This window comes from Trichechus manatus, unplaced genomic scaffold (genome assembly GCF_000243295.1).
Source record: "Trichechus manatus latirostris isolate Lorelei unplaced genomic scaffold, TriManLat1.0 scaffold00032, whole genome shotgun sequence".
In the NCBI taxonomy this organism is placed as follows: domain Eukaryota; kingdom Metazoa; phylum Chordata; class Mammalia; order Sirenia; family Trichechidae; genus Trichechus; species Trichechus manatus.
In genome coordinates, this window is record NW_004443968.1 from 16431766 (window position 1) to 16443095 (window position 11330).

General features: G+C 35.6%; 1 pseudogene; it reads right to left on the reverse strand.

Moving 5' to 3' along the window:
- Positions 1-8269, reverse strand: part of LOC101341569 (cytosolic purine 5'-nucleotidase pseudogene) — a 17166-nt pseudogene extending 8897 nt beyond the window's left edge.
- Between the last annotated feature and the right edge of the window lie 3061 nt (positions 8270-11330).

Below are 11330 nucleotides of genomic sequence, written 5' to 3' on the forward strand. Positions count from 1 at the left end.
TCTTTTGAGACTGAGGTGGCTCGGCTTCTTGTGTCCCTTGTCTCTTCAGCTTCTACTTCTGTTTTCTGTGGCCTCTTGGCCCTCCGGCCTCAAGCCCGCATCTGCCCTGCTGGGGCAAGTGTTCCAAAGCTCGGTAGCTTCACCGGTAAGTGCCCGGAGGCACCCCACTCTGCCAGGAAGCTTCCCGCACACAGCCACTCAGCTCTCTTGCTCGGTGGATCGACTCCAGTGCCGTCTCGCACTGGTCTCCTGGTTCTGCTGCTGTTGGTTCTCTGCCGCTGCCGCTTCTCTGCTGCTGTAGGTTCTCTGCTGCTGCTGGTCCTCTGTCACTGCTGCACCTCTATGCATTCACAGTGTTGAAACCGCTTCCACATTTTAGGCATCTGTTAGAGCAGCACCCCACTCTCTCGGTACCAAATTCTGTCTTAGTTATCTAGTGCTGCTATAACAGAAATACCACAAGTGGATGGTTTTAACAAAGAGAAGTTTATTTCCTTACAGTAAAGTAGGCTAGAAGTCCAAATTCAGGGTGTCAGCTCCAGGGAAAGGCTTTCTCTCTCTCGGCCTTCTCATCAGTGTTCCCCTGGACTAGGAGCTTATCGGCACAGGGACCCTGGTCCAAAGGACCCGCTCTGCTCCCGGCACTGCCTTCTTGATGGTATGAGGTCCCCTCTTTCCTGTCTTTTTAATGACCTCTTGCTTTCTTCATGTATGATGTCCTTGATGCCATCCCACAACTTGTCTGGTCTTTGATCATTAGCGTTCAGTGTGTCAAATCTATTCTTAAGATTGTCTGTAAATTCAGGTAGGATATACTCAAGGTAGTACTTTGGCTCTCGTCAACTTGTTCTAATTTTCTTCAGTTTCAGCTTGAACTTGCACACGAGCAATTGATTGTCTGCTCAGCAGTCGACTCCTGGCCTTGTTCTGACTGATGATAGTGAGCTTTTCCATGATCTCTTTCCACTGATGTAGTCGATTTGATTATTGTGTATTTCATCTGATGACATCCACGTGTGTAGTCGTCATTTATGTTGTTGAAAACAAGGTATTTGCAGTGAAGTCTTTGGTCTTGTAAAATTCTATCATGCGATCTCCAGCATTATTTCTATCACCTAGGCCATATTTTTCAACTACCGATCCTTCTTCTTTGTTTCCAACTTTTGCATTCCAATTACCAGTAATTATCAATACATCCAGATTGCATGTTAGATCAATTTCAGACTACATAAGTTGGTAAAAATCTCAATTTCTTCATCTTTGGCTTTAGTGGTCTGTGTGTAAATTTGAATAATAATCATGTTAACTGGCCTTCCCTGTAGGCATATGGATATTATCCTATCACTGACAGCATTTTCTTTAGGCTAGATCTTGAAATGTTCTTTTTGATGATGAATACAACACCATTCCTCTTCAAGCTGTCATTCCGGCACAGCAGACCATATGATTGTCCAATTCAAAATGGCCAATAGCAGTCCTTTTCAGCTCACTAATGCCTAGGACATTGATGTTCACGCATTTCATTCCATTTTTGATGATTTCCAATTTTCCTAGATTAATACTTGGTACATTTCACATTCCAATTATTAATGGATGTTTGCCACTGTTTCTTCTCATTTTGAGTCATGCCACATCAGTAAATGAAGGTCTTGAATGCTTGACTGCATCCACATCATTAAGGTCGACTCTACTTTGAGGAGGCAGCTGTTCTCCAGTCATCTTTTGAGTGCCTTCCAACCTGGGTGGCTCATCTTCTGGCACTATATCAGACAATGTTCTGCTGCTATTCATAAGGTTTTCGCTGTCTAATTCATTTCAGAAGTAGACCTCCAGGTTCTTCTTCCTAGTCTGGAAGCTCAGCTGAAACCCTTCTGCCATGGGTGACCCTGCTGATATTTGAATACCCATGGCATAGCTTCCAGCATCACAGCAATCTGAAAGCCCCCACAGTACCACAAAGTGACAGACATGTGGGGGAGCTAAAGGATACAGGGTTTCATTTAAAAGTGATGATATTGTTCTAAAATTGACTATGGTGATAGTAGCACTAATCTGTGAATATACAAAAAAAATTGAACTGTACACTTCAAATCAGTGAATATTATGAATAGTATCTCAATAAAGCTGTTAAAAAAACTCACAACTGGATTAAGCACGTTAAGATTTAATCAGAATAAATATCAAAAATCATGACCAGTTAATTAGTTCCTTGCAATTTATTGATCTGAAACTTGCTATTCATGGACCTTTCTGTGGAATGCTTTGTAATGACTTTTTTTGAATTTACTTTGAAAAATATGCATATTTTCTGAATATTTTATCTAAATGTTTTTCTGTTTCACATACAATTCTTATACGTGAATTATTGAAGCAGAAGATATTTTATCAGCTGTCAAATACTAGAAATACAAAACATATTAATTAAAATTGTCAGCTTTATGAAATTAGTCAAAGTATACAACTATGAAATGTGATGAGATTAATTTGTTATGTATTAATCTTTTTTTTATCATATTAGTTTATTGTTTTAAATATTAGGAAACTTTCAGTTATAACAATAAAATAAAAATAATGATAAAAATTATCAAACTTATGTGACCTATAATGAATATAGATAAAAAGCCATAGGCTCTATAACATCCCAGAATTGGTTTTATCTAGGTATAAACTGTTAGAAAAAATGTAAGACTGCCCACATTTTATTCTAGGAATCCATTATTTTTGCCATACATTCAGAAGTCAGTACTTAACCCAACTATACATTATATCACCAAGTAATTCCTTGCAAAATAATTACTGCATGGCTAGTAGCAGACTCCATAATATCATGGATTAAAAATACATAAATCTGAATAATATGAACAAACATTTAAAACGTCTTCATGGAATATGTACGATGCAAACGTACACACCTATAGATGCATATTACATATAATGGATCACCAGGTTGCCAAATTCACACTTTAAAAAAGGGAAATAAGCATAGTGAAACCATACATCTTATATAATAAATTATCATTTTAATTATAAAAACTCATTTAAAATAACAAAATTATTGGTTAGCCTTTCTTTAAAAGAAGATTATGGTTTGAAAGAAGTTCTTTCCTATTTAAAATACCTTAAAAATATCTTCGCAATCCACTTTAGCTTCTTTAAGAGACAGGGCCGCACTGTAGATGTCAGTGTTAGAAGCTGATGAAATAATATTTTGCTCAACCTGACAGGTGCAATTTGAATTAATCAATGGCTACACCTTATAAATTACTGTTGGTGAAGGGCTGTGAAAAGAAAATTGGCTTAAAAATATCTATTTAACTGCTCAGGTAGTAAATACCTGCTGTCATCTATCTATATCTCAGCCATCCTGGTTTAAGTTATCCTGCCTAAGATCCAAGACAGCCATGGAGTTCATTTCAGAAAGCAGTGAACCCAAAAATCCACCTAAGAAGATTTGGAATAGAACACCAGTCCATATCTGAGGGCATGATAACTCTCATGCTTTATCTATTACATATTTAGGAGAAAAAATGAATTAAAATAGGCAAAAACTAATAAAAAAAGCAAATAAAGTTGAAACACTAAGAGCAAATGAAGTGATGCTTCCTTTTTGCACTGATTTGCCATGTAACTTAATTTGATTTCCAGTGAATCAGACGATATTCCTCTCTTCATCTTTCTTTAGCAATTACAACTGTGCTTGTCAATATCACCAAATGAAGTGAACCAATAAATTGGATTGCCTCCAGAATAGTTTACCCTTGAAGTGATATCTATTACATTACTATTTGGAAACTGTTATCAGAAATATCATAAGCTTCAAAAGTTCCATAGTTCCACAAAGGACTCGATTATAAAATAGCTTTTTGTTTCTGTGTATGTGTGATACTTATGATACAAAAAATTGCTTTATCAAATGTCACCTTGAAATAGTTACTGAAGTTCTCTTTCCTATATAAGATCAATATCAGCCCCTATTCATAACATAGAAGTGTAAAGAATGGTCATTTAACACTCTTTACTGTAGTTGAGCTACGATGAGAAAGAGAACTCTAATTTAGTGATTTTTAAGGATTTTACAAATATAGTTAGTTTTGACTTGACGGCAATGGGTTAGTTTGGTTTAGTTTTGGTTATATATATTTATATATATGCTTCATTGGTTTTGCTCCTGTAGAGAACCCAGCTTAAGACATCAAATATTTTATGGTTTAATGGTTTTATGGTTTAATGGGTACACACCCTACTAGACGTGACAGGGCGACACAATGACTTTGCAATTGGTAGCAGGGACACTAGATCCTATGGAACATTACAGGAAATATGGCTTTGATATATGGCAAGAATCTTTTGTTTTTATTTTTTCCTTTTTAAAATCATTAAAGGAATTCTTTTAAAGACCACAGCTCAAAGATTAATTCCTGATTTAATTAATTAAAAAAAATTTTAATCCAGCCTATGTTAATCTACTGCATAAAATAACACTAACAGATCTCTAACAAATATTTAATTATGTATTTAGAGTTAGTATTTCTATTTCAGTAATAATTATTATTTCAATTTTTAATTAAAAATATCTATTTTCTTGGACTTTGGAATAGCATCTAAGAGTGTAGTGGATAAGATTATTTTTTTATTCTGACCAAGATTGATGATTGATTTAAAAAGACAAGTTCATTTAAATTTTCTTGATATATTGTTAATTTTTCCACAGGAATGGTGAAACATTACCTCCAAATAATGTGAATAGCTAAATAAAGTATTGACACATAAAATTATATGAGTTTTTTAATAAACTTACAAAAATTGTTGAGTTACTTGAAAGAGAAATAGAAGACATTGGAGGTTTCTAGCCATCCTATCCATTGAAATAGCAAATAACTTGCCAAATATTTCTGTTGGCTCCTTTTCTCTTTTGTTGCTTCCTATTAACCTCCTCTGTAAAATACTAGTAAATAATATGTCTAGACAAATAACGTTTTATAAACAATTGGCTTCCTCATAGTTTTTCTCAGGCTACTATGGGTTTTTGAAGCCAAAATGCCATAGAACTGAGGAGACATTATTCACTCTACAATGTGCTCACATTTTAATATTATGAATAATACAGTTGGACAATTGTTATTGATTTCAGACTCATTTATCGATTTGTGCCCCTTAGCATACTTTCTATGTAGTTGACAGAAATTTTACACAATGTGAACTTGGGAATGTTGCCAAAGTAGCAAAGAAAGCATAATTGGCTAATGTTCAGTTAATGACTTCATATCATGTAATATTATGCATTATATACAAAATCACATATATTGTTTAGGTATGTAATAAAGCAAAATAATAAAATGAACACCTTGGAATTACCACCCAACTTAAGAACTAGAACATTACATATAAAGTTGAGCTGAGTGTTCTGTCCATATTCTCTCAGATACCTGCATCATTTTGTGAGCAGGGTTTCCAGCTGTGCAGCTGGCACTAGGGCTCTCCCCATCCCAAAGAGTCTTTGGCTGTATGCAGAATATTCAGAAGTGCCAGGGAATTTATAAGCCCAGGGCATCTGTTAAGCAATGAATAATGGGTGTATGAAACCAGTTGACATCAAGTCGATTCCAACTCAAGGCAACCCCATGTGTGTCAGAGTAGAACTGTGTATCATAGGGTTTTCAATCACTAACTTTTCACAAGTAGATCACCAGGACTTTCTTCCAAGGTGTCTGGGTGGAATAAAACCTCCAAACGTTTGGTAAGCAGTGAAGAGTGATAACTGTTTGAGCCACCCTGGGACTCCAGCTCTGAGATACTACCTACACTTTCTCCAAAATTCCTCTCTGGGATTGAACCAAAATTATTCTTGGTATTAAGAATTTGCTTGATGTCTTCTCCCTGCTTGGCATCATTCCCTTCCCTGTCAAACTTCTTTATTCACTTTTCTAGTGTTCCTGAGAGCATCTTCTCATAAATCATTTCGTCATGAATCTTCAACTCACCGTCAGTTTCTGAGGACCACAACCGGAAAGAGTACTCTGCGCTTTTTCCAATCCGATTATCTCTCTCTCCTCCCAGATTGAACAGCTATTTTGAAATTTGTGCTTCCCATTGCATAACTAATCAATAAATTGCTAGTTTTGCTCGTCTTTAGCTCTTTTTAAAAATATTATTTTATTGACACCGTTTACTGTTTTATTGACATAGTTTTCTATAACTCATCACTGGATTTTATTTCTAACATTCATCAACAATCTTGTGTATAGCTGGACTTAACTTTAACTGCTCTGAGTATCTTGTTATTTGAATATCCCATGATTTATCTATGTTCCTGCCAGTGGACCTTTTTTTTTTTTTTTAACATATACTCTTATGAACAACGGAACCCTGGTGGTGTAGTGGTTAAGAGCTCAGCTGCTAACCAAAAGATCGGCAGTTCAAATCCACCAGCAGCTCCTTGGAAACCCTATAGGGCAGTTCTACACTGTCCTATAGGGTTGCTATGAATTAGAATCGACTCGACAGCAACGGGTTTGTTTTTTGTTGTTGTTGTTGTTTTTGTTATGAACAATGCACATGTCTACTGGTGCACATGTATAAAAGTTTCCCTAGGATAGTAAGATTGGATTGGAATTGCTGAGTCAAGGAGGATATCCATGTTCAGCCTTACAAGATTGTATCAAATATTTTCCAAAGTGGGTGCACTAATTTACACTTAAACTAGAATGTAAGAAAACTGTTATCCTGAAATGTGTATTTAATATTATTCCCGTGCAATGCATCAGTATTTATGAGATTTCCCATTGAGTCACACCCTCACCAACCCTTGATATTGTCAGGCATTTTTAATTTTGAAAAACTAGTAAGTAAAACTTTTTATCTGGCTATGGTCTTAATTCCATTTTCCTATTAGAAATAAGATAGAGCATCTTCTCATACTTGTTTTTTCACTTACCTAGTGTTTTTTAAGTGCCTCTTAAGTGCCAGGCATTGATTTGGTACTATAAACAAAATAAATGTCTCTGCTTTCCAGGAGGTTACACATTAATGAAAAATGATCATAGTCATGATCATGATCATAACAAAAGGAGCTAAATTTGCTGGGTCTTTACTGTAAGCCAATAACTGTGCTAAGCACTCTATAGGTATTATTTTACTGAACCCTTCTGATATTGCTAGTATCATCTTAATCATTTTAAAAATGAAGAGAGCCAGGGGTTAAACTTACTACCTTCAAATTACTTTCACTCTACTGTAATATCAGATCTCCCACCACACAAGAAAGTACTAATGAATGCCATTTTAAAAATAATAATAAATTAAGCTCAGAGAGACTGAGCTACTGACTCACATTTACACATCGAAAGGGGATCAAAACACCAGGCCTCAGCATACCTATCCTTGAGCTTGGTTCATTTTCATCTCAAGTGAGAAAGAAGAAAAAAAAGGTCTCATTTCTGACATTGCGATGACTCCACTGAATAACATAATTTACCTTTCCAGCCTTCCATCCTCTCATTTCTATTCCACACTGCAAGAAGGCATGACTGGTCATCAGTCCCTCAGAGCAGTGGAACTGCCATGTTTATTTGCCATTTGTTTTTCATCTATGAAATGCCAACTGATGTATTTTGCCATTTTCCTATTGGGTCATTTGAAGTTTTCATCATGTTATATTATTTATTTATTCTAGATACTAACACTTTATTTGTTATAAATATCTTTGTGGATTATCTTTTCACTTTTGTTATGATGTCTTTTGATAATCAGAAGGTCCTAATTCAATATAGTCAATATATCAGTCTTCTTTTTTATATTAGTTTCTTTAATGTTTAAGTAATCATTTCCTACCCCAAAGATCTATTCTTCTCATTTATTTTATTTAAAGTTTTAAAACTTTCACATTTAGCTCTGTATACAACTGTGTCTGTTGTAAGGATTGTTTATACGTATGGTGTGAGATAGGGATCCAATTTTGTTTATTTCCACAGTGATAATCTGCTGTCTTAGGACCATTACCCAGTGATTTGTAATGCCATATAGGAGTTTCCTAATATACATATTTCCATATATATGTTTCTAGACTTTCTATTGTGTTTCATTGATTGACATCAATCTTCGCTAGCTATTTAGAGATCAGTAAGGTACAAAAGGTTTTTTCTTCATTAACTTATTTATGTATAAAATTTTTCAAATTACTTACCCAGCACAAGCTATATAAAATCAAATCCCTAATATGGCATGAAATGTTTCTTACTTGATCAGGTCCCTGCCTCTTCTTCAGCTTCATGTCTTACCATTCATACTTTCTTCAGACTTTCCTTTCCAGCAACATCATCCTTCTGTTGCTCTGCTCCCTCCCGGGTTATGCTGTGTCTTGCCTCCATTTCTTGGCTCAAGCTGCTCCCTCTGTTTAAACCACTTGCCTAAACAACTTTCCTACCCCTCACTCTCCGTCATCTTTCATTTCTCTTCCCCTAGATGACTCCTACTATTCTTTAAGACTTAGCTAATAAATACCCCTCCAGGAAAACTTTCACTATTTCTCAAAAAGTTGGTAGCCTATTTTGTGTAATATCGCTCATGTCTTTAACAATTGTAAATGTAAATATTCACAAAAAGAATCTGACAATTTTGAATAGCCAGATCACTTCAGTCTATTCTCACTGCCTTTTTGTTTGTTTGTTTGTTTGTACGTACATTTGTTTATATCTGAACATCCAAATCTGACTATAATTTGCATCTTTCCCAAATGGATTTTTTTTTTCATTTCTTATCTATTTGTCACTTCTGAAACAGCCTTCATAATGATCCAAGAACTGAGTAAGTCATTGAAATTTTCAAAAGAAATTTAGAGTTGTCCATTATGCAGGCAATAGTATCATGGAATGTTAAATATTGTGTATCTATTTTGAAGCAGCCTTAGAAATTACAGTTTATTATAAATCTCCTCTTTCTCTAACAAGGCCACTGGATTCCTTCTCTAAGGATAGGATACCAAAACTCACAGGTACATTTTCTTTCAGAGTACATTCATTTTAACACTTATAATTTAACATCTGCAGATTTATAGAGAAGAGCTATAACTTCATGTTATATGTTGTCGTTAGTAGTTGTGAGTGAGTCAGCTCTGACTACATGTACAACAGAATGAAACATTGCCCCGGCTTGTGCCATCTTCATGATCTTTCATATGCTTGAGTCCATTTTTATGGCCACTTTGTGTTTTGAGTGCCTTCCAACCCAATGATTTTATCTTGCAGCACTATATTAGACAATATTTTGTTGTGATAAATAGGGTTTCGTTGGCTAACTTTGAGAGTAGATTGCCAGGCCTTTCTTCCTAGTCCATCTTGTTTGGAAGCTTCGTTGAAATCTTTCCACCATGTGTGACCCTGCTGGTATTTGAAATATCAGTAGCATAGCTTCCAACACCTTAGCAACATACAAGACACCACAGTACAACAAAGTGACACATGGGTGGTGATCAAGTTATATATAAGGCAGTAGAAATGTAGACAAGCTTGCAGATAGGCAAACACTATATGAACTAAGTCACTTTATTTCACTTCTTTGTGAATTATATTCTTGAGCAACAGTATAATATAAATCTTTACAAACAAGTAAGAAAAATGTTTACAAAACTTCAGGGACTTTTCTTTCATGAAAACATGTTTCTTTATTTGATGTTCTACAAGAATTCAAAGGGCAACTAGAGAATACAAAGTAAAGTATTATAACAAAATGTGCAAAGACCTGGAGTTAGAAAACCAAAAGGGAAGAACACACTCAGCATTGCCGAAGCTGAAAGAATTGAAGAAAAAATTCAAGCCTCGAGTTGCAATACTGAAGGATTCTATGGGCAAAATATTTGATGCAGGAAGCATCAAAAGAAGATGGAAGAAATACACAGAGTCACTATACCAAAAAGAATTGGTCGACATTGAAAGATTTCAAGAGGTAGCATATGATCAAGAACCGGTGGTACTGAAGCAAGAAATCCAAACTGCACTGAAGACACTGATGAAAAACAAGGCTCCAGGAATTGACTGAATACGAATTGAGATGTATCAACAAATGAATGCAACACTGGAAATGCTCACTCTCGTCTATGCCAAGCAATTTGAAAAACAGGTACCTGGTCAACTGACTGGAAGAGATCCATATATCTGCCCATTCCAAAGACAGGTGATCCAACAGAATGTGGAAATTATCGAACAATATCATTAATATCACACACGTGTAAAATTTTGCTGACGATACTTCAAAAATTGTTGCTGCAGTACATTGACAGCGAACTGCCAGAAATTCAAGTCGGATTGAGAAGAGGATGTAGGATGAGGGATATCATTGCTGATGTTAGTTGGATCTTGCTGAAAGCAGAGAATACTAGAAAGACGTTTACTTGTGTTTTATTGACTATGCAAACGCAGACGCCTCTGTGGATAATAACAAATTATGGATAATATTGAGAAGAATGGGAATTCCAGAACACTTAATTGTGCTCATGGGGAACCTGTACATAGGCCCATAGGCAGTCGTTTGAACAGAACAAGGGGATACTGGCTGCTTTTAAATCAGAAAAAGTGTGTGTCAGGACTATATCATTTCACCACACATATTCAATATGTATGCTGAACAAGTAACCTGATAAGCTGGACTATATAAATAAGAACATGGCATTAGGATTGGAGGAAGACTCATTAGCAACCTGTGATATGCAGATGACACAACCTTGCTTACTGAAAGTGAAGAGGACCTTAAGCACTTACTAATGAAGATCAAAGACTACAGCCTTCAGTATGCATTACACCTCAACATAAAGAAACAAAAGTCTGCACAACTAGATCAATAAGCAACATCATGATAGAGAAAAGATTGAAGTTGTCAAGGATTTCACTTTACTTGGTTTCACAATCAATGTCCATTGAAGCAGCAGTCAAGAAATCAAAGGCCACAATGCATTGGCAAATCTGCTGCAAAAGACCTCTTTAAAGTGTTAAATAGCTAAAATGTCACTTAGAAGACTAAGGTGTTCCTGACCTAAGCCATGGTATTTCCAATCACTTCATATGCGTGCAAAAGCAGGACAATGAAAAAGGAAGACCGAAGAAGAATTGATGCCTTTGAATTATGCTTTGGCAAAGAATATTGAATATATTCTACGTTCTACAAGATTTCAAAGAGCAACTAGACAATACAAGCTGAAGTATTGTAACTGCCAGATGAACAAACATATCTGTCTTGGAAGAAGTACAGCCAGAATGTTCCTTAGAAGCGAGGGTGATAAGACTTCAACTCACATACTTCGGACATGTTATCAGGAGGTACATGTTCTTTGGACATGTTAT